General features: G+C 47.3%; 1 protein-coding gene across 2 annotated transcripts in view; it reads right to left on the bottom strand.

Annotated features, from left to right (window-relative positions):
• Positions 1 to 26558, bottom strand: part of Add2 (adducin 2) — a 102420-nt gene that overhangs the window by 52752 nt on the left and 23110 nt on the right. Inside the window, exon 2 of one of the 2 annotated variants that reach the window (XM_036180441.1) lies at positions 8091 to 8189. The exons of the other annotated variant lie outside the window; for it this stretch is intronic. The gene's annotated coding sequence lies outside the window, so the exon portion shown is untranslated. The remainder of the gene's footprint in view (positions 1 to 8090; positions 8190 to 26558) is intronic. 2 annotated transcript variants of the gene reach the window in all.

The following is a 26558-nucleotide window of genomic DNA, read 5'->3' as shown; positions in this document are numbered from 1 at the left end:
ATGTAAGCCTCTGATGTAGCTACGTTCCTGTTGCTATGATAAATACCCTGACAAAAGCTCCTGATGAAAGGGTGGGCTTACTTTGGCTCACAACTTGAAGGTACAGTCCATGATGGCAGGATCTTGAGGCAGCTGGACACACGGCATCCAAACTCAGGAAGCAGAGAGTGGTGAATGCTGGTGTTTAGCTTGCTATCTCCTTTTTATGCAGTATAGCAAACCCAGCCCAGGGAACACTTGTCCCTGGTTTTAGGTAGGCCTCCCCACTTCTGTTAGCCCAATCCAGATAAGCCTCTACAGACAGGCCTGTCTAGATCCTCTTGAGTTGACAATCAGTGTTAAGTATTATAACTTCTATTCTTCATCAATGGCTCAGTCTCCAAAATTCTGTTATAGTAGCTGAAAATGGGGCCAGCTGCAAGGGTGTTTGCTGGTGAACTGTAGGACAGGCTGTGAGGCTTCTAGCTCATCCCCTGTCCCTATAGTCTAGACACACTGAAGGTATAAAAGGCTATGTCCACCCAGCTCCTGACACATTTGTGCCCTGGACTTCTGGCTCTTCTTGGGAGTCAAGTATGGAACACACAAGTGAGGGGTGAGATTTTTACGTGTGAGAAAAACCAAAGTGTAACTGGCAATCAAAGACTGAGATTCTTGCAGGGTTAAAAATGAGAGAACCAGGACAGGAGACCTCCATCTCTTACTACACAAATGGAGAGTAGAGCTTGTGAGATGAATTCAGGGAGGGTTTACATACAGGGGAAGACACAAATGAAGTGTGTTAGCATGAAGCAAAGCATAGATGGAAAGAATCTGCCAAGAGACAGACACACATTAGCTGCCTGTGGTGGTCTGAAAATGGCCCCCACAGGCCCATAGGGAGTGCACATAGGAGGTGTGGCCTTGATGGAGTAGGTGTGGCCTTGATGGAGTAGGTGTGGCCTTGATGGAGTAGGTGTGGCATTGCTGGAGGAAGTGTGCCACTGTGGGGGTGGGCTTTGAGGTCTCATATGCTCAAGTTATGCCCAGTGTGGTATACAGTCTCCTTCTGCTGCCCATGGATCAAGATGTAGAACGCTCAGCTCCTTCTGCACCAGGTCTGCCTGCATGCTGCCATGTTTCCTGCCATGATGAGGATAGACTAAACCTTTGAAATTGTAAGCCAGACCCAATCAAATGTTTTCCTTATAAGAGTTGCTGTAGTCATGGTGTCTCTTCACAGCAATAGGAACCCTAACTAAGACACTTTACATGTAGCAGGTGTGAACTGCATGGCTTCACGCCATCAATTGCTATTCATGGGAATGTGTGCCATGGTGAGAAGTGAATGTTATTGGAATAGAATAAACATGTTTATACTTCCTCATGCCTGCTCTACCAAGAGCTAAGCCCTGCTCCAGCTCTATAGGTCTATAGGCACGAGGGACCCAGCAGTTATAGGACCTTGGACAAATTCTCCCTGTCACTGTGAGCCTCATTTCCATTAAAAATTGAAGGGAAAACATTGGCCTGTGTTTCTGGGTGACCTCTTCATAAGGAAAACTAGAATTAGCTGCCAAGTTTCCAATAGAGCTATGCACAGTCAAGGCACCTGTGTCTGCTCCCTCCCTGACCTTGACATCCACACACAGCATTGGTGGGCTTATCCAGTGATGTGAACATTACCTCATAAAGTAAAGTCTTAGCAGGTGCAGTTAAGTTAAGGATCTTGTGATGAGATTATCCATGATTACTGAGCTGAACCCTAAAAATACCATCACTGGAGAAATGTTTTTCAGTGAGAGGAAAAAGTCACAGAGGCTGTGATCATTAGTATTGATTACTAACCTGACTGGACTTAGAATTACTAAAGAGAAAGACCTCTGTGTAGGTCTTACCTGAGCTGGGAAGACCCACTCTAACTGTGGGTTGCACCATTCTATGGCCTGGGGTCCTGGAGTGAATAAAAAGAAGAGAGAGAGTGAGTACCAGCACTCAGCTCTCTGCTCCCTGACTGAGGACACAATGTGACCAGCAGCCTGATGTTCCTGCCACCATGGCTTCCCTGCCTGCAACAGACTGTGAGTCAAAATAAACTCTACCTTCCCTGAGTGGCTCTTGTTATAACAAGGAGAACAGTAACAGATGTACTGGAGTGCTATCATGGCACGCACATGCACAAAGCTCTGGGTTTACTTCTGGGTACCAGAGAAACAGACAGACCCAGACTGCTGCTATGGCAGAGAATATGAAGACTAAGGATCACTACGGATCCAATCAGCTGCAATTCTGGGCCACAGTCTCAGTGTGTGGAAACTCTGCCTTTAGCAGTGGGTGAAAGTTGCTGACCTTTGGTGGCTCTTGTCCCTGGGCTCAGTCGATGCTTCTGAATTGAACAGCCACTCACCCAGGAAGTGCTAATGGGTCCTGACAGCTCTAGTTCATCACCCTTGAACAGGTCAGTCAAGGGCCAACTTTTCCTTTTCCTTTCTTTTATATAAAACCACTTTGCTATAATGAATTCACAAATTAAAACATCACACAATAATAAGGAAGTCACCCAAACACGTGCCCATTCCAAACTCTATACATCTCAGCAAATATCTACATAATCAGAATGGCCATCCTGAAGCATGGCACTCTACACAGTTAGAACAGTCACCCTGAAGCATGCCACTCTATACAGTTAGAATGGCCATCCTGAAGCATGGCTCTTTATACAGTTAGAATGGCCATCCTGAAGTGTGCCACTCTCTACAGTCAGAATGGACATCCTGAAGCGTGGCACTCTATACAGTTAGAACAGCCATCCTGAAGCGTGGCACTCTATACAGTTAGAATGGCCATCCTGAAGTCTGCCGCTCTATACAGTCAGAATGGCCATCCTGAAGCGTGGCTCTCTATACAGTCAGAACGGCCATCCTGAAGTGTGCCACCTCTACAGTCAGAATGGCCATCCTGAAGCATGACACTCTATACAATTAGAATGGCCATCCTGAAGCATGGCTCTCTATACAGTTAGAATAGCCATCCTGAAGTATGGCACTCTATACAGTTAGAACAGCCATCCTGAAGCGTGGCTCTATATATAGTCAGAATGGCCATCCTGAAGCGTGGCACTCTATACAGTTAGAACAGTCACTCTGAAGCATGGCACTCTGTTTAGGCTTTTATATTCTGTCTAGGCTTGTTTTTGGTTTTGATAGGAAAAAATTTAAAAGAACTTCAGTGCCCCTGGTTCTTGGGGGCCTGAGGAATTCCTGGGAGAATTAAGAACCTATGTTAATAATTCTGATGAACTTGCTCTGACCCATAAATTATTATTAAATCAATTATCTTAATGTTTTTGTAAAATGAACGCACTTGGTCCACTGAGATGACTCAGCAGGTCGAGGCACCCACCACTTAAAGCCTGATGGCCTGAGTTTGTTCCCGGGACCCATATGATGGAAGGAGAGAAGTGACTTCATCAAGTTGTCCTCTGATCCCACGCACCACCATACACCCTCAAGAACACACACAAATAAACAAATGTAACTTTTAAAAAGAAAAAAAAAAAAGGCAAAGCACTTGACCCAAGAAGACTAGAGCTGTATCTTAAGCTCTCAGACGTCTGGGCACTTAGCTCTAAGAGTAACAGGCAGGAAGAAGAGCCACTGATACAAGGGCTGCAGGGAGAGATGGAGTGAGTGGCTCAGCCTTGTCATAGCCTGTGCTTTACTCTTGGGAAGTGGGAACAGCAATGAGCAGATGGTGCAGACACTCACGGCTCACTTTCCTCTGTACTGTTTCCTCCAACCCTCCCAGGCCGTTCCACACACACAGTGATATCTCTAAAATGCTTCACAAAAGTCATCCAAGAAGTTGCACTGTCCATGTTCCAAGATGACCACAAAGCAGATAGACCAGGGACTAGCTCTCATCCACTAGGAGCTATCATCCTAAAGAGGGAATCCATGCTCGGTACTGTAAATGTGGTCAAAACCATGACTAGGGAAGCCGGAGGTTCTAGGACAGAACTTACTGATGTCTTTTTCTAAACAGTCACATTGTCAAACTGCCTTCTAAATATTTATGGTTTATGCATCTCCCCACCTGGCTCAGACAAGCTTCTTCCTACTGTGGGCAGTGGTTAGTGCAGACTCAACTCTCAACAGTGGACAGTGGTTAATGCAGACTCAACTCTCAACAGTGGGCAGTGGTTAGTGCAGACTCAACTCTCAGCAGTGGGCAGTGGTTAATGCAGACTCAACTCTCAGCAGTGGGCAGTGATTAATGCAGACTCAACTCTCAGCAGTGGGCAGTGGTTAATGCAGACTCAACTCTCAGCAGTGGGCAGTGGTTAATGCAGACTCAACTCTCAGCAGTGGGCAGTGGTTAATGCAGGCTCAACTCTCAGCAGTGGGCAGTGATTAATGCAGGCTCAACTCTCAACAGTGAGCAGTGGTTAATGCAGGCTCAACTCTCAACAGTGGGCAGTGGTTAATGCAGGCTCACAACTCTCAACAGTGGGCAGTGGTTAATGCAGGCTCACAACTCTCAGCAGTGGGCAGTGGTTAACGCAGGCTCAACTCTCAACAGTGGGCAGTGGTAAATGCAGGCTCAACTCTCAACAGTGGGCAGTGGTTAATGCAGGCTCAACTCTCAACAGTGGACAGTGGTTAATGCAGGCTCAACTCTCAACAGTGGGCAGTGGTTAATGCAGATTCAACTCTCAACAGTGGACAGTGGTTAATGCAGGCTCAACTCTCAACAGTGGGCAGTGGTTAATGCAGATTTAACTCTCAACAGTGGACAGTGGTTAATGCAGGCTCACAACTCTCAGCAGTGGGCAGTGGTTATTGCAGACTCAACTCTCAACAGTGGGCGGTGGTTAATGCAGGCTCAACTCTCAACAGTGGGCAGTGGTTAATGCAGGCTCACAACTCTCAACAGTGGACAGTGGTTAATGCAGGCTCAACTCTCAACAGTGATTCACTTTTCATTGGGGGTATCCACTGTGAGGTTGGCCATGCCCCAGTGGATGAGCCTACCCCTATGTGCACATGAGCAGCAACTAATAGTACTCAGTGGGTTATTATTTTTTTAAAGGACATGAAGTTGTGAGGGACATGCGTTGAGGGGGGTGCTGAGGGGAGTTAGAGGAAGGGAGTAGGGTTGGATATGATCAAGATATATCTTATCCATGTGATACATTTGGAGAATAACAAAAAAATAGGTATATAAAAAATCTTGCTGTGGCCCACGTTTCCCATTTCACATTTAAGAAAGACAAGACCTTAACTTGCAACCATGAGTCTCTCTGGTCACTCATGCCCATCTTTAAAAGCCACAGCAGAGCTGTTGGTGTAGCCCCATAGGACACAGCCTCCTGTGACAACATCATGGTAATCCATCATGCACTGTCTCAGCCGTGTTCCTTGTCATTGTCCTCTAAACAGGCTTCCAGACATGAGAAGCAATCCAAGCTTGCCAGGACATAACCATCACCAGTTTATGGCCTGCTTCCAGGCCTGTTTCCACTTCCAAGGAGGGAAAAAATGCTATAAAACAACCACTTCCAGAAGGCCCCAGACGTGTTTCTTAATATATGCAGCAGAATTTAAGCCCTCAGATTTTCAGACCAGATGGTTTTACAACATTGCAAAGTAGTTCTGATTCCATCGTTATTTAAAAATGCTGTGCATTTTAAATACACAGTGCTTCTGCTAATTAACACTTCATAATTTCTCAAGAGTCCCACAGGCAATTGCTACGATTTGTAACCAGTGCAAGATACTGTCAAAAAAAAAAAAAAAATCCTGTTTCTTTTCTGAATAGCTGCCCTGGGATGGAAAATGTGAAATATCTCAGCACTCCCTATTGTGTGAAAGGAGTGATGTGAAAAGTCAAGCGTGACTCCCTGAAGTTGTGGGTGATGTGTAAGCACAACATCACATCAGGTCCTTGTACACAGATGCACTTCAAGACAAACTCCCACTGTGGACCCATAGCCAAGACAATCACAAGAATATGTGTAAGTTAAACAGCCACTAATGAGAATAAGTGCACACATGTACATGGATGCACACATGTGCACACACACACACACACACACACACACACACACACACACACACACATGCACTGAGAGCAGAAGGCATCATGGCTCGGCCAGGCAAGCTGACCACAGGTATAGAAGGCAGGGCAGTAGAGGGGCATTTTTTTTCAAATCTCACTGAGTGTCTAGGTTACTTTTCTGTTGGTGTGTTGAACAACCATGATCAAAGACCACATACAGAAGGAAAGGTTTACTTGGGCTTACAGTCCATCATGGCAGGGGACCATGACAGTAAGTGGCAGGCATGATGGCTGGAGCAAAAACAAGAGAACTCACATCTTCAATGCAAGTAGGAAGCAGAAAATGAATGGGGCACAGCCTGAGACTCTCAAAGTCCACCGCCACCACTGACACACTTCCTCCTAAGTTGACACAAGCAGTGCCACCAACTGCGGACCAAGTGTTCAGACACCTGTGTCTACAGCGGACCTTTCTCATCCAAGCCACCACACTGAGGCAGGATTAAAGGCCAGGGAGGAAAGGGACATGGCAAGGGAAAGGCACCCATGATCCTAAAATCTGGATGAAACAATCTCTCCACAGAGAGTCAATGATCCCAGTACGATTAACAAACTTAGCTGTGAAGGGCTCCTACACAGAGACAGTACTCCTTTTATAGAAAGATATTTTAGATAAGAGCGTTAAAACAGCAGTGAGCATGCATAGCCTACTCCTCTGCCAGACATAAACCTTTAATTTTCTAGGAGTCTCACAAGCAAGATGAAAATCCCTACTTATGGTTTAAAAAAAAAAAAAAAAGATGCCCTGTGCAGCCCTTGTAACCCATGTTTTTACCCTCTCTGATGATAATCCTATCAAAGGTACTTCAGAAATTATACTGTAATATCATTTACTAAAGGAGGAGATGAAGAAGGTGTGGAGGAGGTGAAGGAGGTGGAAAAGGAGGAAGATGTGGAGAAGGTTGAGTAGGAGGTAGAGGAAGTGTAGGATGAGGTAGAGGAGGTGGAGAAGGGGTGAGGGTAGTGGAGGTGGAGGAGGAAGGGGATGATGTAGAGGAGGTGGAGGAGGGGGATGATGTGGAGGAGGTGGAGGAGGAGGGGGATGATGTGGAGGAGGTGGAGGAGGAGGGGGATGATGTGGAGGAGGGGGAGGAGGAGGGGATGATGTGGAGGAGGTGGAGCAAAGCTCCAGAGACATACTTTGAACAATGTAACTTTGGAAGTCAGCAAAATCTTCTGCAGGGATACTGTTAGGCTATTACAGAGGACTCTCTTGAGAACCCTCGTCCTACCACACACTGGAGTATGTCTTATCCTTTCCTGAGCACCTCTCCATTTACCCCTACACTTAAATTTCGGTTAAAATGTCTTCTTAATGAACTACAAGCCTGTCTCATGCTGACTCTTTCCAGCAGCAAGGCAGGATCAAGCATGCTTACTTCACCAGAGTGAAAGTCCCTCATCAAACTCCCCAGGGGCAACGAGCAAACCATGGAGCTGTGTCACCTCAGGACCTACTCCCGTGGACATCATGAAGCCATCTACACAACCCCTCTCCCTCTGCCTGAGGTCTGAGCACAAGGAGGTTTATTTGGCTAACATATCTCCTCTTTATAGCAGCCAGTGCCCTAGGGAGAGTTGGCCAGACATTTGCTCATCCGTCTGACATCAATGTGACCCAAGGAGACAGTGTTCTTCCTAACATTCTAATGATGTCAGGATGACAGAATTCCCATAAGGAGCATGCCATAGCTAGGGAGACCCATGGAGGGGGATAAAGGCCTCCTTACTGTAATGGTACAGGGAGCCCTGGGAAGAATGGGCTCATTAGAAGCTCTGTCTGGTCCACCTACTGGGACAGGCTGCAGTCACCCACACCTACCCTCATTTCAACAGAGGTTCTCATTGCGGGAGGAGATCTGGGCAGAAGGCAGGACACAGACAAAACCATGAGGATGTGGCAGACACATCTGCACTGAAAAATCCTAAAGGCAGCCGAGAAGAGAACGAGCTGTCACTGAGTTGAGACCAGAAGCCCTCGGGGAGCTCACCTGACGTCGATCCCCACTGTGTCCTCAGGTCTCACCTGACACTGATCCCCACTGTGTCTTCAGGTCTATTGGCGCCAGAGTACACTCACTGGAACTGGCCTGATGGAAGGATGGTACAGATGAGGAAGGGGTGTCTTGAGGTCTCTCTAATCACGTTGTTGCACCCTCCATCTCCCCATCCATGCATTCACATATCTGCAGTCTCCCCCACTGGACCTCTGCAGGAAGACCCCACAGACAGGCTCGGCTGAGCTAACTCTGCTGTCTTTCTTAGGCAGTGTCTGCCAGCTGACATGTGTCCTGGTGGACAGTGTAAACACCTTCCCTAGGCACCACCAGCCTTAAGTTTCAGAGATAACACCCTGGAAGACACAGCACAACCTTCCTTAGGAGGTTCTCGACTCCTCATTTCTGAATCACCATGGGCCAAATAAAACTGCTAACATTCTGTTAGACCCCACACCCTGAGATGATATTTTGCTTTATTTCCCTTTCTGTCTCACGGGACTCAGAGCTTGGCAAGAGGCAGGCTGCAGTAAGAGGCAGCCATAGTTCTGTAGGACAGGAGAACAGGGTGCTATGTGGAACCTTGTTCTGAACCAGTACATACACAGACATGCAAAGTGAATCCTTTGGGTCTTTACAGTTTGCAAAAGCATTTGCCCTGCTGGTTTATCCAGGAACCACTACCATGCAAAGCCACACAGCTCCCAGCACCACCATGGGTGATTAACTTTTCTCCAACTGACAGGCTCAGGATTTGACAAGGAGCTGAACTAGTGGAGACCTCACACTGATGAACTTGAAAGCACTCTCTGGTCCCTGGGTATACACATGCCTCACAGATCCAGGGTGCCAAGCAGGCAACTGGGGACTTTGTGTCCAAGGGAAAAGCATGGGACATATACATAGGCAACTGGGAGCCAAGTCCCTATTACCTGGTTGAGCCGTCCTCAGATGGGCCTTCGAGGAGGTGGGGGGAGAAAAAAGGAGCAGGAGCCTGTCAAGTCAGAGTAGCAGAGCCCCAGAGGTGAGGGGTCTCCTCCAGACAGAGAGCTCTGCCAACTCAAGCCCCCTCTAGGCTAATAAGCCCAGTGTTTGTCTGGGAAAGTCAGTGGCTCTCTGGAATGTGCGGGAGACAAAGGGATTGTGTGGGGGTGGGGGTGGGGTTCAACGCCTCAGTTCATCCACCCCCCAGTAATGCATGGGGTACAACTGAGCCCTGGAGCTGTGATTGTCACAAGGAGCCCCTCTGAGAGGGCTGGTGGAGAAGGTTCTGGTCTGGTGTGTACACTGTTGTTGACACACTGGTCTGAAGCCACTGTCTCCCACTAATTATTTCCCATCTCATGGCAGTCGCCCCTGCTCACAGCTCCCATCTGTGTCGTTTAGCATTCAAAAATCCAGTTCAGTGACACAGACATAAAGAAACACGACATTCATAGGCAAATGGGCACTGTTCTGAGACTGCGGTCTGAAGCCAAAGTCTGAGGCCATCTCCTTGAGCCTTGCCATGGGCTCTGAGTCTGTAGAATATTTCCCTGAAGCAGATGTTGCTATTGCAGGCAATATGAAATCTCTGCTGGCTGCCTCCTCCTGTGATCCCTGAACACTTCTGAAAGAGGCTTTAATAATGCATGGGAAAGGAAGGCACCCGTGAATTAAATACCAAGCCACTACCCAAGATGTGCTGCCTCCATGCTGCCCTGCCTCCACACTAAGCTGATGGGCCAGCATTGTGCCTGTAATTCCTGGTCTGTATCAAGAAGGAGGTTTGGCCCCCTAAGCCTTGTCTGAGGATGCTATATGACAAGTGTAGGTGTGAGCCTGTGCCAGCTTGCCAAATGCTGGTCACATACAGCTATTGTAGCCCAGGAAGAGCAAGATGCTTTTGGCTTAGCTTTGAGAGTGGCAGGGAGGGGTTAGTTCATCTGAGTGACATTGTAAAGCATGGTACCAAAAGGTATGGCTGGCATGGCAAAAAGAAACAAAACAAAAACAAAAACAAAAACAAAACATTAAGGATCAGAGGCAATGTGGTGGGAAGAAACAAAAGTCTATGCCTAGCTTTCCAATGAGCAGATTATATAACTGATGTCCCTGGGCCACCTGGGAAGGGTTTAAATATTGTTAATACAAAAGGCTTGGCGCATCTCCAGAAATGGCTGACTGAACGAATAAGAAAGGATTGCCTTTCTTGTCCCCAAGTCCCAGAGCTTTCCATAGTAGACACACAAAAGCCTACCCCAAGCAGCCGATGAGCAGACTTCAGCTCCGTTGTCAAGGAAACCAGTCTGCTCTTAGCTCTAGAATTAGAAAGCCTGTGCCTGGCCTCCACAGAGCCTCCGCCCACCCCTCCTGATGGAGCCTGCTATCTCTTCCCCACCACACCCCTGCACTCTGAGACCCTTTCTCTAGCAAAAGCCCTGACATATTACTGGAACAGGCACTCCCGTGACAGCCCAAGCTAACCAGCAGGTGTGTACATGGGCTGCACACAGATAAGCCCACGGGGAAATGAATGTCTTTACACGGAAAGGCAAGAGTCTGGGACCAAGGACAACAGCTTGACCTGAGCTACCGGGAATGGCCTAAAGGAATGGGATATTTACTCAGAGTTGTCCTAGCACTTTCTTACTCCAAAACCCCTGCCTCACACTTCAAATGGGAGCCTTAGCCACAGCACCCACCAATGGGCTAAACCCACTGCTGCATGGGAGAGGGTGTGGCTGGGAGATCTTTGGGATCAAAACACTCCCTGTGAGAGGTCCTCAGAGACTCCAGAATAATGGAAGCTGTAAGAAGAAAGGGGCGAAAAGCCAACCAATGTTACTAATAGCAAGTGAGGGAGAGGCAGGGTGGAAGGATGGAGGACAAGACACAGTTAGACAGCTGCTGGCAGCCAGGAGAGGGAATGTGCACGAAATGTAGGTGCAGGGGAGAGGTTAAAGGAGGCTGTGAGAGGGTGCCTCTTAGGTCTTTGCTTGGTACACTGAACCCTAGGTGTCCACAGTGGACCATACAATCCTATTTCCATCAAGTGGCCAACTTCAGGACTGTAGGGTCTATGTTTAGACATGGTTTAGAGACACAGATGCTCAGCACTGTGTGTTCAGTACTGTGGCATCTCCATCCAAGTTGAGTACTTGGAACATCCGCCATCATTAAGTGGCATGTGTCTGTACTTGACCCTCCACACCCGAGTATGTCTCTCTCCCTTCTGGACCCTTAGCCCTGCATTAGTCCCAGTGTGATACATGTTACAGCTATCCTTTTGAGCCAAGAGCCCGGAAGAATCTCATGCGGACCCATCTTTCCTCACTACACAGCCTTGGAAGAACAGCCCGTGTTGAAGCACTAGGCCCTGGAAACTAGGGGCTGGCTGGGTTTTTCTAGTGTTTGCGAGTGGATCAACTCTTATTCTGAACAATGAGAATTTGTCTGCAGAAGTGTTCAGAATTTGGAGTTAGGGGTGTAGTTCAGCTGGTAGAGTGCTTGCCTAAAACGCATGAAGTGTTAGGTCCATTCCCTAGAATGTCACACAAACTGGGTGTAGTGGCTCATGTCTATAATCCCAAGACCAGAAAAGTGGAAGGAGGAGACCAGAAATTCAAGGTCATTAGCAGCTACATCAAAAAAGTTTAGGCATAGCCTGGCATGGTGGCGCTCACCACTAATGCCCGCATTCTCGAGGCAGAGGCAGTAGGTAGGATCTTTATGAGTTCTAGGCCAGTCTGGTCTACATATCAAGCTCTAGGCCAGCCAAGGCTACATAGAAAGATATAGTCTCAAAAAACTGAAAAGGAACCAAAAAAAGAGGCTAGCCTGGGCTCCAGGAGATAATAAGAAAAGGAGAAGAGGGAGGGAGGAGGGAGAGAAAGAGGGGAAGCCGATTCAGAATTCTGAAGTGATCCTGAATACTTCACCTCTGGAATCTCAAACATATTCGTCTGGGTTTCTCCTGAGCATTGTTCAGCTTCCCCAGCAGCATCTCGTGGCTGCCTTGTTATCCTTCCTAATCAAGACAGTGCTGATGACTTTTTTTGTCAGGACCAAGAAGTCAGAGAGACACCTGAGCAGGGAAAGGAGGGCCCTTCCTGCTGGCAGCAGGGCTTTGGGAAGAAATTTGCATAATGATTAATGGCAAAGAAAATGACTCTTTGTCTAGTAGGACTAGACTTTAATTAGACAGACATGCACCTGGATCAGTCCTGAGAGGATGCTGTTGTCATGGGAACACAGTTCCTGCAGTCCCAAATTTTAAAAGCTCGAATCCTTTGCTAGAACAGTTAACAATACCCCAAGGAGCAGAAGGCAGTTCTGAAAGCCCCCCTTTCATTTCCGACTTGAGGCCTCCCGCAGCCAGCTACCCAAGGCCTTCCCCCAAACTTGAACCCTCCTCCAACCCCAGTGTGGAGTCTGGGGCCTGCCTCTGCTTCCCTTCTCCTCCCTTTCTCACGTAGTCATCCCGTAACCTCAGCACAGGGGAGCAAATGTTGAGAGCTCATCCCGTTTCTCCTTTTCCTAGCTACCTTCCTCTCTCACTTCCCACCACACAAGACAGGCATGGCCCTCCTCCTCCAGGAGGTGGGACCTGCACAGGGCACAGGGGACAAAGCCAAGTGGGTATCAAAACAGCCAGGGTAGTGAGCAGAGAGGCAGAGAACGTTCAAACAGATGTCAGAACAGGGAGTCAGAGGGCCGAGGCCCAGGTGGAGTGGACTTGTGGGAGGCAGAGCGGCTGAGCAAATAAAACAAGTTTCCCTGGGGTCCACTCACATACTACGTTGTGTATGGCACCAGCCAAGAAGACAGAAAATGCCACTTGTCTGGGCCAGCCAAGCATCTTTAAGCATCTTTGTGAAACATCCTTCTTGCTTTATAATGTAAGCATGATAGTTTCTGAAGTCTGCTGCCACATTCATATAATGTTTCAAAAGACAGATCAGTTGTTTAGCTTATTGTATAACTTCTAGAAGTTTCCCAGTTATAAAAACCTGATTGATGCATTCCTTATTTTAGAAAATCTGTTTTGCTATATTCTTTTTTTTTTTTTAAATGTGAGGCTGGGTGATGTCTCTGTAGATGAGGCATGTACTGTAAGCATGAGGACTGGACTTGGGATCCCAGAACGGTGGCAGACTCTAGTGCCAGAAGCAGAGATGGGGGAATCTATCCCTGGGCAAACTAGCTAGCTAGACTAGCTGCAACTGGTGAACTTCGGATTCAGCAAGAGATGCTGCCATAATAAGTGAAAAGTAGAGACTGACTGAGCAAGACTCCTGGTGTCAGCCTATCACACACACACACACACACACACACACACACACACACACACACACACGAGCAACTTAAATAACATGACTTTGAAGGTGCAGAGGGTCACTAGTCCCCTAGGATGGCTGTCCTAGTTAGGGTACTATTGCTGTGATGAAACACCATGGTGAGGAAAGGGTTTATTTTACTCACGGTTCCACATCACAGGTCATCATCAAAAGCAGTGAGAGCAGGAACTCATAGAGGGCAGAAACCTGGAGGAAAGAGCTGATGCAGAAACCATGGAGGAGGCTTGTTCTACATGGCTTGCTTAGCCTGCTTCCTTGTAGAACCCCAGGACCACTAGCTCAGGAATGGCAGTACCCACAGAGGGCTGGGCCCTCCCCCATCAATCACTAATTAAGAAAATACCCTTCAGGCTTGTGTACAGCCTGGTCTCATGGAGGCATTTTCTTAATTGAGGTCCCCTCCCCTCTGATGACTTTAGCTTGAGTCAAGTTGACATAAAATTACCCAGAGCAGATGCTCATAGACATATAATCAGGAGGGGGGTGGAGAAGGAGAGAGAAGGGCCCTATGATACCTATCTTGTTCTGACTTGAAATGGTCATACTCCTCAAGTCCCCTGCTCTGACTCTAACTCCCTGAGGATCCTGGCTACAGCTCCTCACTCCCCCAGGCCCAAAGACATCAGGCCCCAGCTAGCCAGCCCAAGGCTGTCTCTGTCCTCATGGCAGTCTTCATAGGCCCCCCATGTTTTCCTTTGTGTTTGGATATCTCTGTTCCTTTAGGGCCAGAGAGAAGGACAGGGAGAGTATTCAGGGGAGCAGAGAAGGGAGAGAAGTCCTCGCTTGCCGGCTGCGATCAAGAACTCCAGCATAACTACGTATGCTACGAAGGTTGTGGACACAGAGACAACATGCCCTCTCCGTGCAGATGTTTCAAACAAGAATGTCCACACAGGGAACCATGTTTAAGGCCTAAGTATACACAATCTTCCAGTAGTTTGTCCCCACTCCATTTTATACCACAGGAATCCCTTTATAGTAAGTGACATGCCTTACCCGCCTTGGGCAAGCCATGTGACCCATGAGTTCTTTTTCCTTTTAGATTTATTTTATTTTAAATTTTGTGTATGTGGAGGGGACGGTATGTGTATATGAGTATTGATGCCTATGGAGGCCAGAGGCTTCCCATCTCCCAGGAGCTGAGGTTACAGGCAGTTAGTTGTGAACTGCCCAAGATGAGTGCTGGAACTGAACTCGGGTCCTCTGCAAGAGCAGTGCATGCTCTAACCACTGAGACTCGTCTCCAGACCTGTGACTCATGGTTTTGCCTTATCAAATTGTAATCTTATCCAAAGGAACTCCAGGGCCACTCTGAAACCTCACTTATTGAAAGTGTAGAAAAGGAGATAAAATTGGGATAATGACCTTAGAAACCCTTCGGACTATGTAATTCACAAAGCCTTTGAAATTCTGCAGTTACCGTAAGATGGTCTCTTGAGAAGTCCACACCCACACCCGGGTGTGCACTATCCTTTTCCTAAGGGCCGCTCTACCCCTCACACTTGTACTTAAATCTATGTTGAAAATCTCTTAATAAACTCCAATTCTATTCACAATGGCTCACCCTGAAATTTTTTTCTGTGGCAAAGTCAGGAATCCCAGCTTCCCTAGAATAGAGGTCTCCGAACAGAACTCAAGGAAACTAAGACTCATTCCCAGACTTTCAACAGCTCAATCAGGACCATAGCCAGGATGTAGTGGAGCTGCATCTAAGCACAAAACTTGGTCTCCGACTCCAGTTGTTTCTGTAACTTAACTTTAAAGGATAAACTCTGCAGGGGATAGAGAGGTGGCTCAGTGGTTAAGAGTGTGAACAGTCTTGCAGAGGACCCCGGTTCAGTTCCCAGCATCCACATCAGGGGTCTGACAAATCACCTGTGACTCCAGCTCCAGAAGAATATGACAGCTCTGGCCTCTAGGGGCACCAAGACACATGTGCACATAGCCACACACAGACATACACATAATTAAAATAGAATAAAATTAAAATAGAATAAAAAAGAATTAAAAATTAAGCAAGCATTGTTTAGAGAGACCTTTCCAATATGTGAGAACACAGAAACAGAACCCCTCAAATGGTCCAAGAAACTCCAGTTTGGATGGGTCTGGATGACAGTCCATGACCCGCCCCTAAGCACAGATTTTTCAGTCAAAACCCAATGTCAACTTGCACAGTGAAAGTGCACCTCACAAGAACTCCAAGAATAGGGGCTAGTGCTTCCCTCAGAGCCAGATAGCAAGCAGAGAACTCTACCACAAGACACACGAGATGGACAGAGAGAGGGGGACAGCACCTGAGAAAGCATTCCTCTTTCTTCACTCTGTGAAGACACAGCTCCTGCCTCCCAGCTCAGGCAAAGCCTCCACCACCAAAAGCTTAGCCACCTTCCCACCATGGTGAGGCAGCCACTCATCAGAAGGCCAGAGCATTTTCTGCCATATCACCTCCAAGCACATCTCACACCCCTTCCTCACCAGGACAGCAGTGTCAGCCATACCACGTGACCACGGGGATATGGGGCCTCCAAGGCTGTGCTGCAGCCACAGCTTTGAAGATATTAATGAGAACGGCCTATGACAAGGAGGGATGTGAGAGGCTGACAAGTCCCACAGGGAGCACAATGAAGTCATAGAATGTGATTATAAATGATCAGCTGGATAAATACAAAGCAAAACTCTGAGTTACACCATTTATACCAGAGACAATAAAATTCAAGGTGTACAGCTTATATGGACCATGATGGCACACGCTGGTCTTCCCAGCACTCAGGAGGCACAGGCAGTAGTTCTAGTTCAAAGCCAGACTGGGCTATATAGTAGAAATTCTTCCTAAAAAAAAAGGCAAAAGGAGCCAGATGGTTCATACCTCTAATCCCTGGGAAAAAGAGGCTGAGGCAGGAGGACTGCTGTGAGTTTATGACTAATCTGTGCTACAAAGTATAACCCTGACCCCCAAAGAAAATAAATCTGATAATAAAATTGAATAATTATGTATTAAGTAACTTAGTGTTGGGATGTGTATATAAACCTACACTGGAAAATCAGGGGAGAAAATACAGTCACAGACAATGGACCACATTAATATGCTTGTCAGTCCTTCAAGGATGACAGAGCTTGGGGGAAGGGGACAGTGGGGAACCGGAACAGCCTGATTAATAGACCTAAGAGGCACTCCCCATTATACCCACTGTCACAGGACAGAGTCGGACAACTGACAGACTGCTTAGAAGATGCACAGTGAATATTGACATTAGAGCAAGAATTTCAGCACACAGCTGAGCCAAATGCTAAAACACTTCATTAATGCCTCTTTCATTCTAGAAAACATACTTGTCTAAGGGGACAGAGTGGGGTTTTTCTTTTGACAATTTTTGGGGGGGGTCTAAGGGTATTTTATTTATGGGTTTGTTTGATTGCCTTTAAATATGAACACAATGAGTTCTTGCCTCCTTTGCAAGCCATCACCAGCCTTGACCTAGAAGGTATTTAACAAAGGGATGGGTTCCATCTGCAACACAGCATAAACCAGGCATGCTGGGCAAGCCCGGAATCCCAGCATTTGGGAGGTAGAGATCCAAGATCAGAGTTGAAGGTCACCTGAGAACCCATAGCAAGTTTGAGGCCAGCTCCAGCTGCGTGAGAGCCTGCCTCACATAACAGCAGCACCAGAGGGACACTTTGTCATTCAGAAAAAGTAACGACAAAAAGTTAAGTGGCAACCTAATTGCATACAGGAAAGTAACAGAAGATATAAGGGCAGGCAGGGCCACCAAGAAAGTTCCCTGTTTGCAGAAAGGAAGCCAGCGCACCACTCTCCTGGGACAGAGAACAAATGGTCAATTTTGAGACTCAAGCTATTCGACATTGAATGTAAACGCTATGGTCCTATGCCATAAATTTACCTTCTGAGACACCCAGTCCTTTGATTAAAAGTCTAACATGCAGAAGAACCTAGTGGAGGGGGAGAAAAAATAGTGTTTAGTACAGCCAGCGTATGGGTAAAGAGAGAGGCTCAGAGCAACACATGCCTGTGTTCCCAGCATGTATCCACCCACCTCCTCCTGCAGGAGAGGATCCAAGTCCCCTATCCTTTCCAATAGTGATCAATGAAATACAAACACAAAGGTATGGAGAGATATGCTCAGCAGTTAAGAGCACTGGCTGCTCCTCCAGAGGACCCAGGTTTGGTTCCTGACACCCATGCAGCAGCTCACAACCATTCCAGAGGATCTAATGCCTCTTCTGACACCTGTGGGCTCTGCACATACATGATGCACATACATGTACCAAAAATGAATGGATATATAAACCCTAAAAAAAATACAGATGTGAATTCTGCTGGGAAGAAGTATCTCAGAGCCCTTCCTCTGGCTACAGCCTCTAGTGACATCTAGATGGAGAAGAGTCATCTGCTAAGCCTCAGTAAAGAAGGCTTGGAACAGGACACACCTCTCCCTTTCTCCCCCATCCTCACTTGCTGGACTCAAGCACCATGGAGATCCCGGGGTGGCATGAACTGCCACTCCTGACCAGTAGCTGAGTGGGGTCACAGTTAGCAAGAGCAATTACACAAGATACAGAAGCCGGGCATCTCACCACATCTGAAGTCCTAGCTATGCAGTCACCGGGGAGGGGAGGTGGGGAGGATCAATTGCACTCAAGAATTCAAGGCCAGGCTGGGCAGCATAATGAGACCCTGTCCAAAAATTAAAAAGTAAAATGAGGGCTGGGGACGTATGCACATATAACACATGCACGAAACCCTGGGTTCAGTCTCTAGTATTGCAAAAAATAAACTATCTAAGATACTTTAGATATTAGAAAGACTAGAACAAACCTAAGGAGAGAAGAAAGGAATAAATTAGAATCATATAAACTAATGAAAAATGGTGAGCATGCTGGTTCATGCCTTCCACACCTCAGCACTCAAGATCAAAGCAGGAGGGAGGATTGCAAGTTCAAATGCAGCCTGGGCAACAGAGTCAGTTCCAGGCCTGCCTGAGTTGCAAAGTGAGATCAGGTCTCAAAACAAAGCCAACAATAAAGGAAATCAATGAAAAAACAAAAGAGAAAACTAAGAAATCCAAAAGCTGGTTTTAAATACAGAGACGGACTCTGTGGTGGTTAGTATTAACTGCCGACTTGATAGACTCTAGAATCACCTGGAAGGTGGATCTCTGGCATGGGTGAGTGAATGGAGTCGGGGAATTACCTCGGTTCCTTTCTTTGTGGTGGGAAGACCTACCCACTGTGGGGGGCACCATTCCCTGTCTGAGATTCTGACTATGTAAGCGGAGAAATGGAGCCGGGCAGCAGTGTGCATGGCATCCATTCATCCTCTGCTGCCTGATTGTGGGTAGAACATGACCTCGCCTCAAGTTCCTCCTCTCTCTGTTAAGTTGCTTTGGCATGGTGTAATTTCAGGGCAACAGGGAAAGTAAGGAATATAGATGCATCTTAACAACTTAGTAACGAAGCAGCACACATAAAACAGGAAAGTGGGAATCTCTGGCCAGCTGCAGAATCTAAAACAGACAAGAAAACACAGCCCCCACTGTGTGTCTCCTGGACTTCGGCTTCTTCCAGGCAGAAAAGACACTGCAGTCCCTGTCTGAGGAAACCTGGCTAACAATGTTTGCGTGTCTCACCACCACACATCATCTAAACTGCTTTAGAGAACCCCAAAAATGAAGTTCTTGGCTAAATTAGAACAAAAATATTATATTCAAGTTATGCACTGTTGTTCAGGTTTGCCAATTCACCTTGAACTTATCCCACATGGTGAATCACACGTTCTCTTATCTCACAGGCATGGTTATGGTGTGATAAAGAAGCACTCTGCCAGGACTGGAGTGACGGCTCAGAGACTAAGAGCACCTGTTGCTCTTGCAGAGGACCCAGGTTCAATTCCCATACCCCATATGATGGTTCACAATTATCAATAACCCAATTCCAGGGGGTCCAACAGGCACACACATGGTCACGTACATGCATGAAGGTGAAACATTCAATTTTTTTTAAAGGAGCAAACTGCTGAAATCTAGGACTGCTGTGGGCAGTGCAATCCACTGAGAGCCAGGGCTGTGGCTCTGACTCAGCTAAGCTGATCAAAATGTCACAGTGAAGTCACACCAGAAGACAAGATAGAGACCTACATCCTGCAGACCAATCAGAAGTAGGGGTCAGAGTCATCCTTTGACCATCTAAAGGTGTGGACAGTAGGGTGGGTTTGGTTTTGTACTAACCACAAGGTGCTCTAGAATGCCCGACACATAGAAGACATGTGCCGGAGAGACTGTAGCTGCATCTCTGTTTCATCTCGCTGAGTGAACAGCCTCAGAAGGATGTGACAGAGGCAGCTCGCTGCTGCTTTACACACGTGGATCAACCTTCACAAGGCAGAAATGGCTTCAAAATATACTGAAGCTGAGAAGACAATGGAATGTTCCTTCTCAGTAAGTATGTGACATTTCAAAAGAGCTGTTAAATCTCTGAAAGATTTCCTGGGTTTGAATGAAAATAACAACCCCAGAGTGATAGCCTCCAAGAAGTTGTATCTGCATGGCACTTAAAGGTAAAGGCGGATGCTCAGGAGGTTTGCAAGGCTCTTCAAAGCAAGGTTTAATTTGCCAAGCAAACTGAGATACTGGCTTTAAATGACACATCCTACTTTGGGCAGTGAATCCTTGAATTGGAATTTGTTGTCGTTGATGTTTTAGAGCAGGCCTCTTCTATATGCCTGTGTACATATATATTTATTCATTTAGTGTGTATGTGTGCAGGTGCATGTGCACAAAGATCTACACATGTGAAGGTCAGAGGTCAACTTCCAGGGTTGGTTTTCTCCTTCCACCAAGTGGTTCCCTTTGAACTCAGGTCATCAGCCTTGGCAGCAGGTACCTTTATCCTCTGAGCCACTTTGCCAGCCCCCATCTTTGATTTTTTTTCAAGGCAAAATGTTAAGATAGTTTGTTTCAATGAGACAAGAAAACATTTATACCCAGGAGACATAACAAGAGTGACCTCGTTTGTATCTTTGGGGATCTTTACGACATCAAATAATCTTTGATTGGGCAATTTAGGATCCTAATACTCTTGCTCACAAATTCATGGAGCACTGGAAATTAAAACACTCATACTTAACAGTCCAAGCAAAAATACTTTAGGTAATTATAAAAGTCTGGTGGCTGACAGAGGTGAAAGCTGAGGAAAATTTTAACACTGCTGAGGAACGTTACATTGTATCAAAAATACATCAAGAAGAATTTTCTTCGAAACATGATTTACTTGACAGAGAAGCTTTGTTCAATCTACAACAGAACATTTGTATTAAAGAAATAAACTCTGTTACCAGATGTTGGCAGTTACTTACTGAGAAGGGAAAAAATTAGCTGGCGAAGCTATCATAGTGAACAAGCCAGGCAACATCCCAGCAAATGCAGTTCATTTGGTTTGGGCAACATGCTCGAGACACCAATAAAGGTATACAACTGTCAACAAGACAGGTACAACGTTCCTTATTCTTTCTCCGTCCCTTCTTCTCTCCATGTGTGGACATGCAGGTATGCACTGTGAACATGCCATGGTGCATTAGTAGAGGTTACAGGACAACTTGTGGGAGATGGTTCTCTTGTTCTAACTTGTAGGTCTTGGGGCTCAAACTCAGATTGTAAAGCTCAGTGACTAGTGCCTTTACCTGATGGGCTATCTCACTACCCTTGCTTTTTGGTTTTGAGAGAGGGTTTCAGCATGTAGTTCAAGCTGGCCTCAAACTCATGGTCCTCCAGTGGGCTGGAGTCAATAGGCATGTGAATCCTGCAGTGGGGACATGTTCTGGGAAGCATGTCACTGAGGGATTACATCATTGTGCAGACACCATCAAGAATATAAACATGAACTCCACAATGAAGCCTGCTGCATAGCCAGCCCTTGTCACAGTATCATTGTATACGAGCTGTCTACAGATGAAAGTGTTGTGCAGGTGGAGAATTCGGCCTCCTCATTAAAGCAGGTAGAGGGTTTCCTTGAGGAAGTGGCAGGTAAGCTGATCTTGTAGGAAGGATCAGTAGTGAAGCAGGAGGAGAGTGTTGGCCGAAGCACCTGCATGTGCAAAGGTCCTGTGCTGGGTCAGAGTGTGGTGAACAGGAGCCTCCAGAAGGTACCTAGTCACCATTAGCCATCACCTTGGCACAGCCTAGAATCATCTAAGAGGAAAACTTCTACTGAGGAATTGCCCAGATCAGGTTGGCTTCTGGGCATGTCCGTGGGGTATGGTTTTGATTGTTCATTGGTGCACAAGGGCCCAGCCCACTCTGGGTGGCACCATTCCCTGCGCAGATGGTTCTGGGCTGTATAAGAAAGCTGGCTGTGCATGAGTCTAAGTGTGAGCCAGCAAGCAACATTCAAGTTGCTGCCCTGACTTCCCTCAGTGACGGAGTGTGACCTGGAAGTGTAGACCAAACGAATCTTCCCCTCCCCGAAGTTGCTTTTGGTCAGGGTGTTTTATCAGAGCAGCAGAAATCAAAGTATAATGGAAAGCTAGAACAATAACAGCAGAACAAGGAGCCTGGAGAGGCCAGCAGTGGTAGCATAGGCAGCCAACTGTGCTGGATCAATTTCAGCCATGCACTCAATCATCTGGTAATCAAACATTCATTGATACCCTCGGTGTGTCCAAACACTGCTCCAGGTGCCAGCAGGAAGCATTATGGGTATGAGCCTTAAAAAGTCTCAGAGCCTGTTCTCCACATCTTACATCCAAATCCAGATAAACATCTCTTGCTTGAAAGCTTGGAGGGAGCCAGGTATGGTGGTGCATGTCTTTAATGCCAGCACTCAGGAGGCAGAGACAGATGGATCTCTGTGAGTTTCAGGCCAGCCAGGGCTACATAGTGAGAACTTGTCTCCCCAAAATAAAATAAAATGGGGGAAAAATAAACTCTGAGGGAAAGAAAAGAGGGATTTCAAAGTGAACTGCTTGAGACAGCTCACCCCTGCCCCACCCCAGTTGTGTGTAAGGCTGTGGATTTGTTCTTATTTTCTTTGCTTCACCAAGAATAGAGCTAGAGATGTTGTGTCTTATGTGAGGGAGGGGCTTCATTTCTAAGTTCCAGCACAAAGTCTCATACTCGATGAGGGAGGGGAAGACCCTGTCAGAAGCCAGACAGCCTTCCAGTGCCCTAGCGAGAGCAGCTCTGTAAGCTGCCCCTTCCCCGAAAAAGCCCCACAGACACTTTCCATACTGAGGCTGTACATATCATGCAAGTCTCTCTTGTTGACTGCTGTTGCTAAGAAAAATCTATTTTAATCTCAACTCACTGTGATACAAACTACAGGTTATATAAAATGTAAATGTTGGGGAAAGCTGTAAATAAGACACACTCTTTTTTCAGAACTCACATTATAATGAGCTAGAGAGCATGCAGGTACAAAGTCACCTGTCGTGCCTCAGCAATTAGAATAAAGGCTTTTGCACTTGAAAGGAGTCTTTGGGGTAGGAACCCCATCATCTTGAATTGTCTGGCCCTGTTTCAGTGTCCTGCCCTCTGAGGCGTTTTCTCTCATCTTTGGGAGCAGAATTAACAAGCCTCTCCCCTGTGTTCTGAAGCCCTGGACAGCAGGAACACTTTGTAGATGGGGTGCCTTGGTTGTGGCATCTCCAAGCTGTGCAGCTTAGCTTCCTTTTCACTCTGGAGTTGAGGAGGGTGTGCATTGGTGGGCTGCACCGGTGGCAGCTGCTGACACGCACAAGCCTATGATGGGGCAGGCATCCCAAAAGTGGGCCAATAATCCTCACCATCCCCTTAAAGAATCAGGCCACCAAGAGGACAGGAGAGCTCAAGAGAGTTGAGGACACTGTCCAGTCACACCACCAGTAACTAGGGACAACACAGATTCTGACTCAGGTGGCCTGGCTCTGTCATCTCCAGAGGAGAAGGACGGGGACCAGTGGCCAAGAGGTCAGGTCTCTGTTTGGTAGCTGATCCCCTAGGATACTTGTCAAGTCCCCTGACCTCTAACATCCTCATTCCTCACCTAGCCTGCTCTTGCCCACATTCCCTGGCAGGCCAGTCCTCTCCTGGACTCCCAGTCACTGACCAGTGGCAGTGAATGAAACTCTCAGATGCAGTTACTCCGGTATCTCACTCCCATCCTGTCCTTGTCTTCTGCTAAGCCACTGACCTCCCTTGTCTACCTTCTGCACACATTTTGTGCTCCAGGGTCAGTCTCTGTCTGTGGACCAGTGGCCTGGCAGTGGATCACAATTCAGACTGAACTTGTGATGATGTTTCCTTTGTGTTCAGTGGCATTGCCATTTGGTGCTTGATTTTTCCCTTTGTAGTGTCTACCCCACGGGCAAGTTCGGCTCCTTACAGCAGGTTTCTTTAGAGGCTAGCCTGGGTGACCTGTGCTTTCTTGGAAATATATAATGATGTAAGATTGGTGTGGTTCTTTAAAAAATTTTAGCATGATATTCCTGACAGAGAAATTGTGGTTTTCTTGTCCCTGGACCTCTCGGAAAGAGCAGCCATGGAAAATGGCACCATGCCTCACTTATAAGACTATTCCTGATCTTGCTTGATGGCATGACGATCTTATCAATGTGGGTCCAGCCCTCCTCTTCACCCTGAGTCTCCAGAGGAGAATTTAAAGTGTCTCTTGGTCAAGCACCAAGGGGCTTCTCTTGGAATCTGTGATGATCCTTGACACCATGGCTTGTCAGAGTAAAATAAGGCCTACTGCAATCACTGCTGTCCTCCCGCCTGGTCATGTGTGTTTTTAAACAAGGGGGAGGGGACCAGAAGTCAGGGAACTTCCCGTCTGCTGCCCTTGCAGCAGGCCACCCTGGATACAGGGCATTTCCTGCCTGGGACCACGGATTTACCCTTTGGCTTCTCTGGGGTGACCGGATGCTGAAGACCCTCTCACTTGAAGTGCATTCTGCAGGACCTGTTGTCTGAGCAAGCGACACCAGTGTCTTTTCACTGCCTGAAATGCTGTCCCAGACAGACAGCCTGGCTGGTCGCCTGTATTCCGAGCAGACCCACATTCAACACAGTGGCAGCAAGCTTTGGTGGGGGATGGGTGTTTCTGGAGAGTTAAGTTCCAAATTCCATTAAATCACATTAGAAAGGAGCTCCTGGACATAAGCACACATCAAGCCATTAAATAATTCAGGGAGCTCTCAGAGAAGCACTCAGACTGCCTGAGCTGTGCTCAGTTAAAATGTTCGGCAGGTCAAACCTGGCAGATGATGCTAGGAAGCTACAAGTCATAGAGGAGGTTTGCTCCTGAGAAGGGTGGCTGGTACCACCCACTTTTGCTGGCTAGAGAAACATCTGCCCGTGTGCTACTACCTCACTGATATTCACCTTGACTTCTGTCTCTCCAGCAGAATCTGTCTTGTCCAGACCAGAGAAAAATATGCCCACTTAGAAACTACACATGCCCCGTGTAACCTAAAGCCAGAAGCAACAACTAGCCATAGTACTGGTTCAATAATGAACAAACGGATCTGAAAGTCTATTTTCCTGATGAAACGCCGCTGGCTTTCTCTCACATGGCCTCTCCTCGCTGTCTGGAAGGCAAATAGCTTGACAGTACAAGGGGAAAGGCCACTGCATGCTCAGCAGGGCGGGCAGACTGGCCTGGCATGTCAGTGCCATTGTGAGGTAGTAGGCCTGTTTTCTAAGTTCTGGCCTCCTCGTCAGAGAAGAAACTCCTATGTGGCTAAGCCCCAGTGGCTGAGTTCCTGTTTCACATGGCTAGAGACAAGCCTATGCCAACATAGAGCACAACGCAGATGAACAATTCCCAGTCCGTCAGCTCCGGGATCTGCAGAGTGAACACAGGATCTTCCGGAGCTGTGTCTACGCTAGCTGAATGGCAGAGAAGGGTGGGGTGTGGCTTCTCAAATTCTGATGACCACAGAACCCTTCATTTCTTCTGTCCTCTCTGGGGAGCAGTGCTCGACCAATGTGTCCCAAGTATCCCAAATGTGTTGTTGACCGCCACTCCCCTACTCCCCCAATCCTGAACTGCAGGAACAGCACACCCTCTTAGGATATACAAACGTAAATCCTTAGCAGAAGTTGAAACACAAAACCATTGTAGCTTGACACATTAGTTTGACTCATGTCTATTAGGAATTCATGTCCATCTGAAACTGTCAAATATGTCTTTACTTAGAAGTAAGGTGCACGCGCATTCAAATTAAGATGCGGCCATGGTGGGTAAGAGCAAGTCCTAAATCAAACGGCCAAAGTCACAGAGAGATGTCCACAGGGGAAGAAGAATGTGTGATGATAGCAGGAGAGACTGGTATGATGCAGGGGTAAGGTCAAAGGGCAAGAAAGGACAAGGGTCACTGGTCAGGCCGCAAAACAGGAAAAGAGAGAAGAGTCTCCCCCCCATCCCCTGAGCCCTTGGGAGAACCTGGCTCTGCAACAGCTTGACCTCAGACCCAGAAGCCATCAAGCTGCTCTCCTCTAAAGCCTGTCCGTCTGTGGTACCCAGCTGAGGTGACTCTGGGAAACAAATCAACCTGGTAACACTGTCACCAAGGCTAAATCACTACAATATGTCCCTGTTTCCAGGGAGGAGCACTGAGAATCAGCATTCAAACCCAGGGGGCTAGAGAGCCCACCTTCACACCCCAAGGCTCCTCCACTACAATTAGCTCTTGAAAGAAATGTGTGTTTATGCTTTCTGTCAGTCTTCCTTGAGACCAAATAGGATCTTGAGGATTCACATTAAGAAAGGGGAAGTTAGGCAGGCATGGTGGCGCACACCTTGAATCCCAGCACTTGGGATGCAGAGGTAGAACTAAGTGAGTTTGAGGTCAGCCTGGTCTACACAGAGTTCCAGGCTAGCCAGGGCTACACAGCAGTGGTGGAGGGCAGGGAGAAGAGGTAAGGAGGGAGAAGGGAAGAAGAGAGAGGCAGAGGGGGAGGTGAGATGGGTGGGGGAGGGGTATGGAGGAGAGGAAGCTGACTGTTTAAGTAGATGCCATGAACACCGTGCCTTGCTTGTACCAGCCAGGGCTTCCTCGCTCTGGTCGTCAGCCACCTCATCTTGGTAAGAGTTGGAATGGCCCCTCTTTATGGCCCCTCTCACTCTGATG

Source organism: Onychomys torridus, chromosome 3 (assembly GCF_903995425.1).
Source record: "Onychomys torridus chromosome 3, mOncTor1.1, whole genome shotgun sequence".
In the NCBI taxonomy this organism is placed as follows: Eukaryota; Metazoa; Chordata; class Mammalia; order Rodentia; family Cricetidae; genus Onychomys; species Onychomys torridus.
Note: the sequence above shows the minus strand (reverse complement) of the source record. Positions and strands in the feature narration are given on the sequence as shown.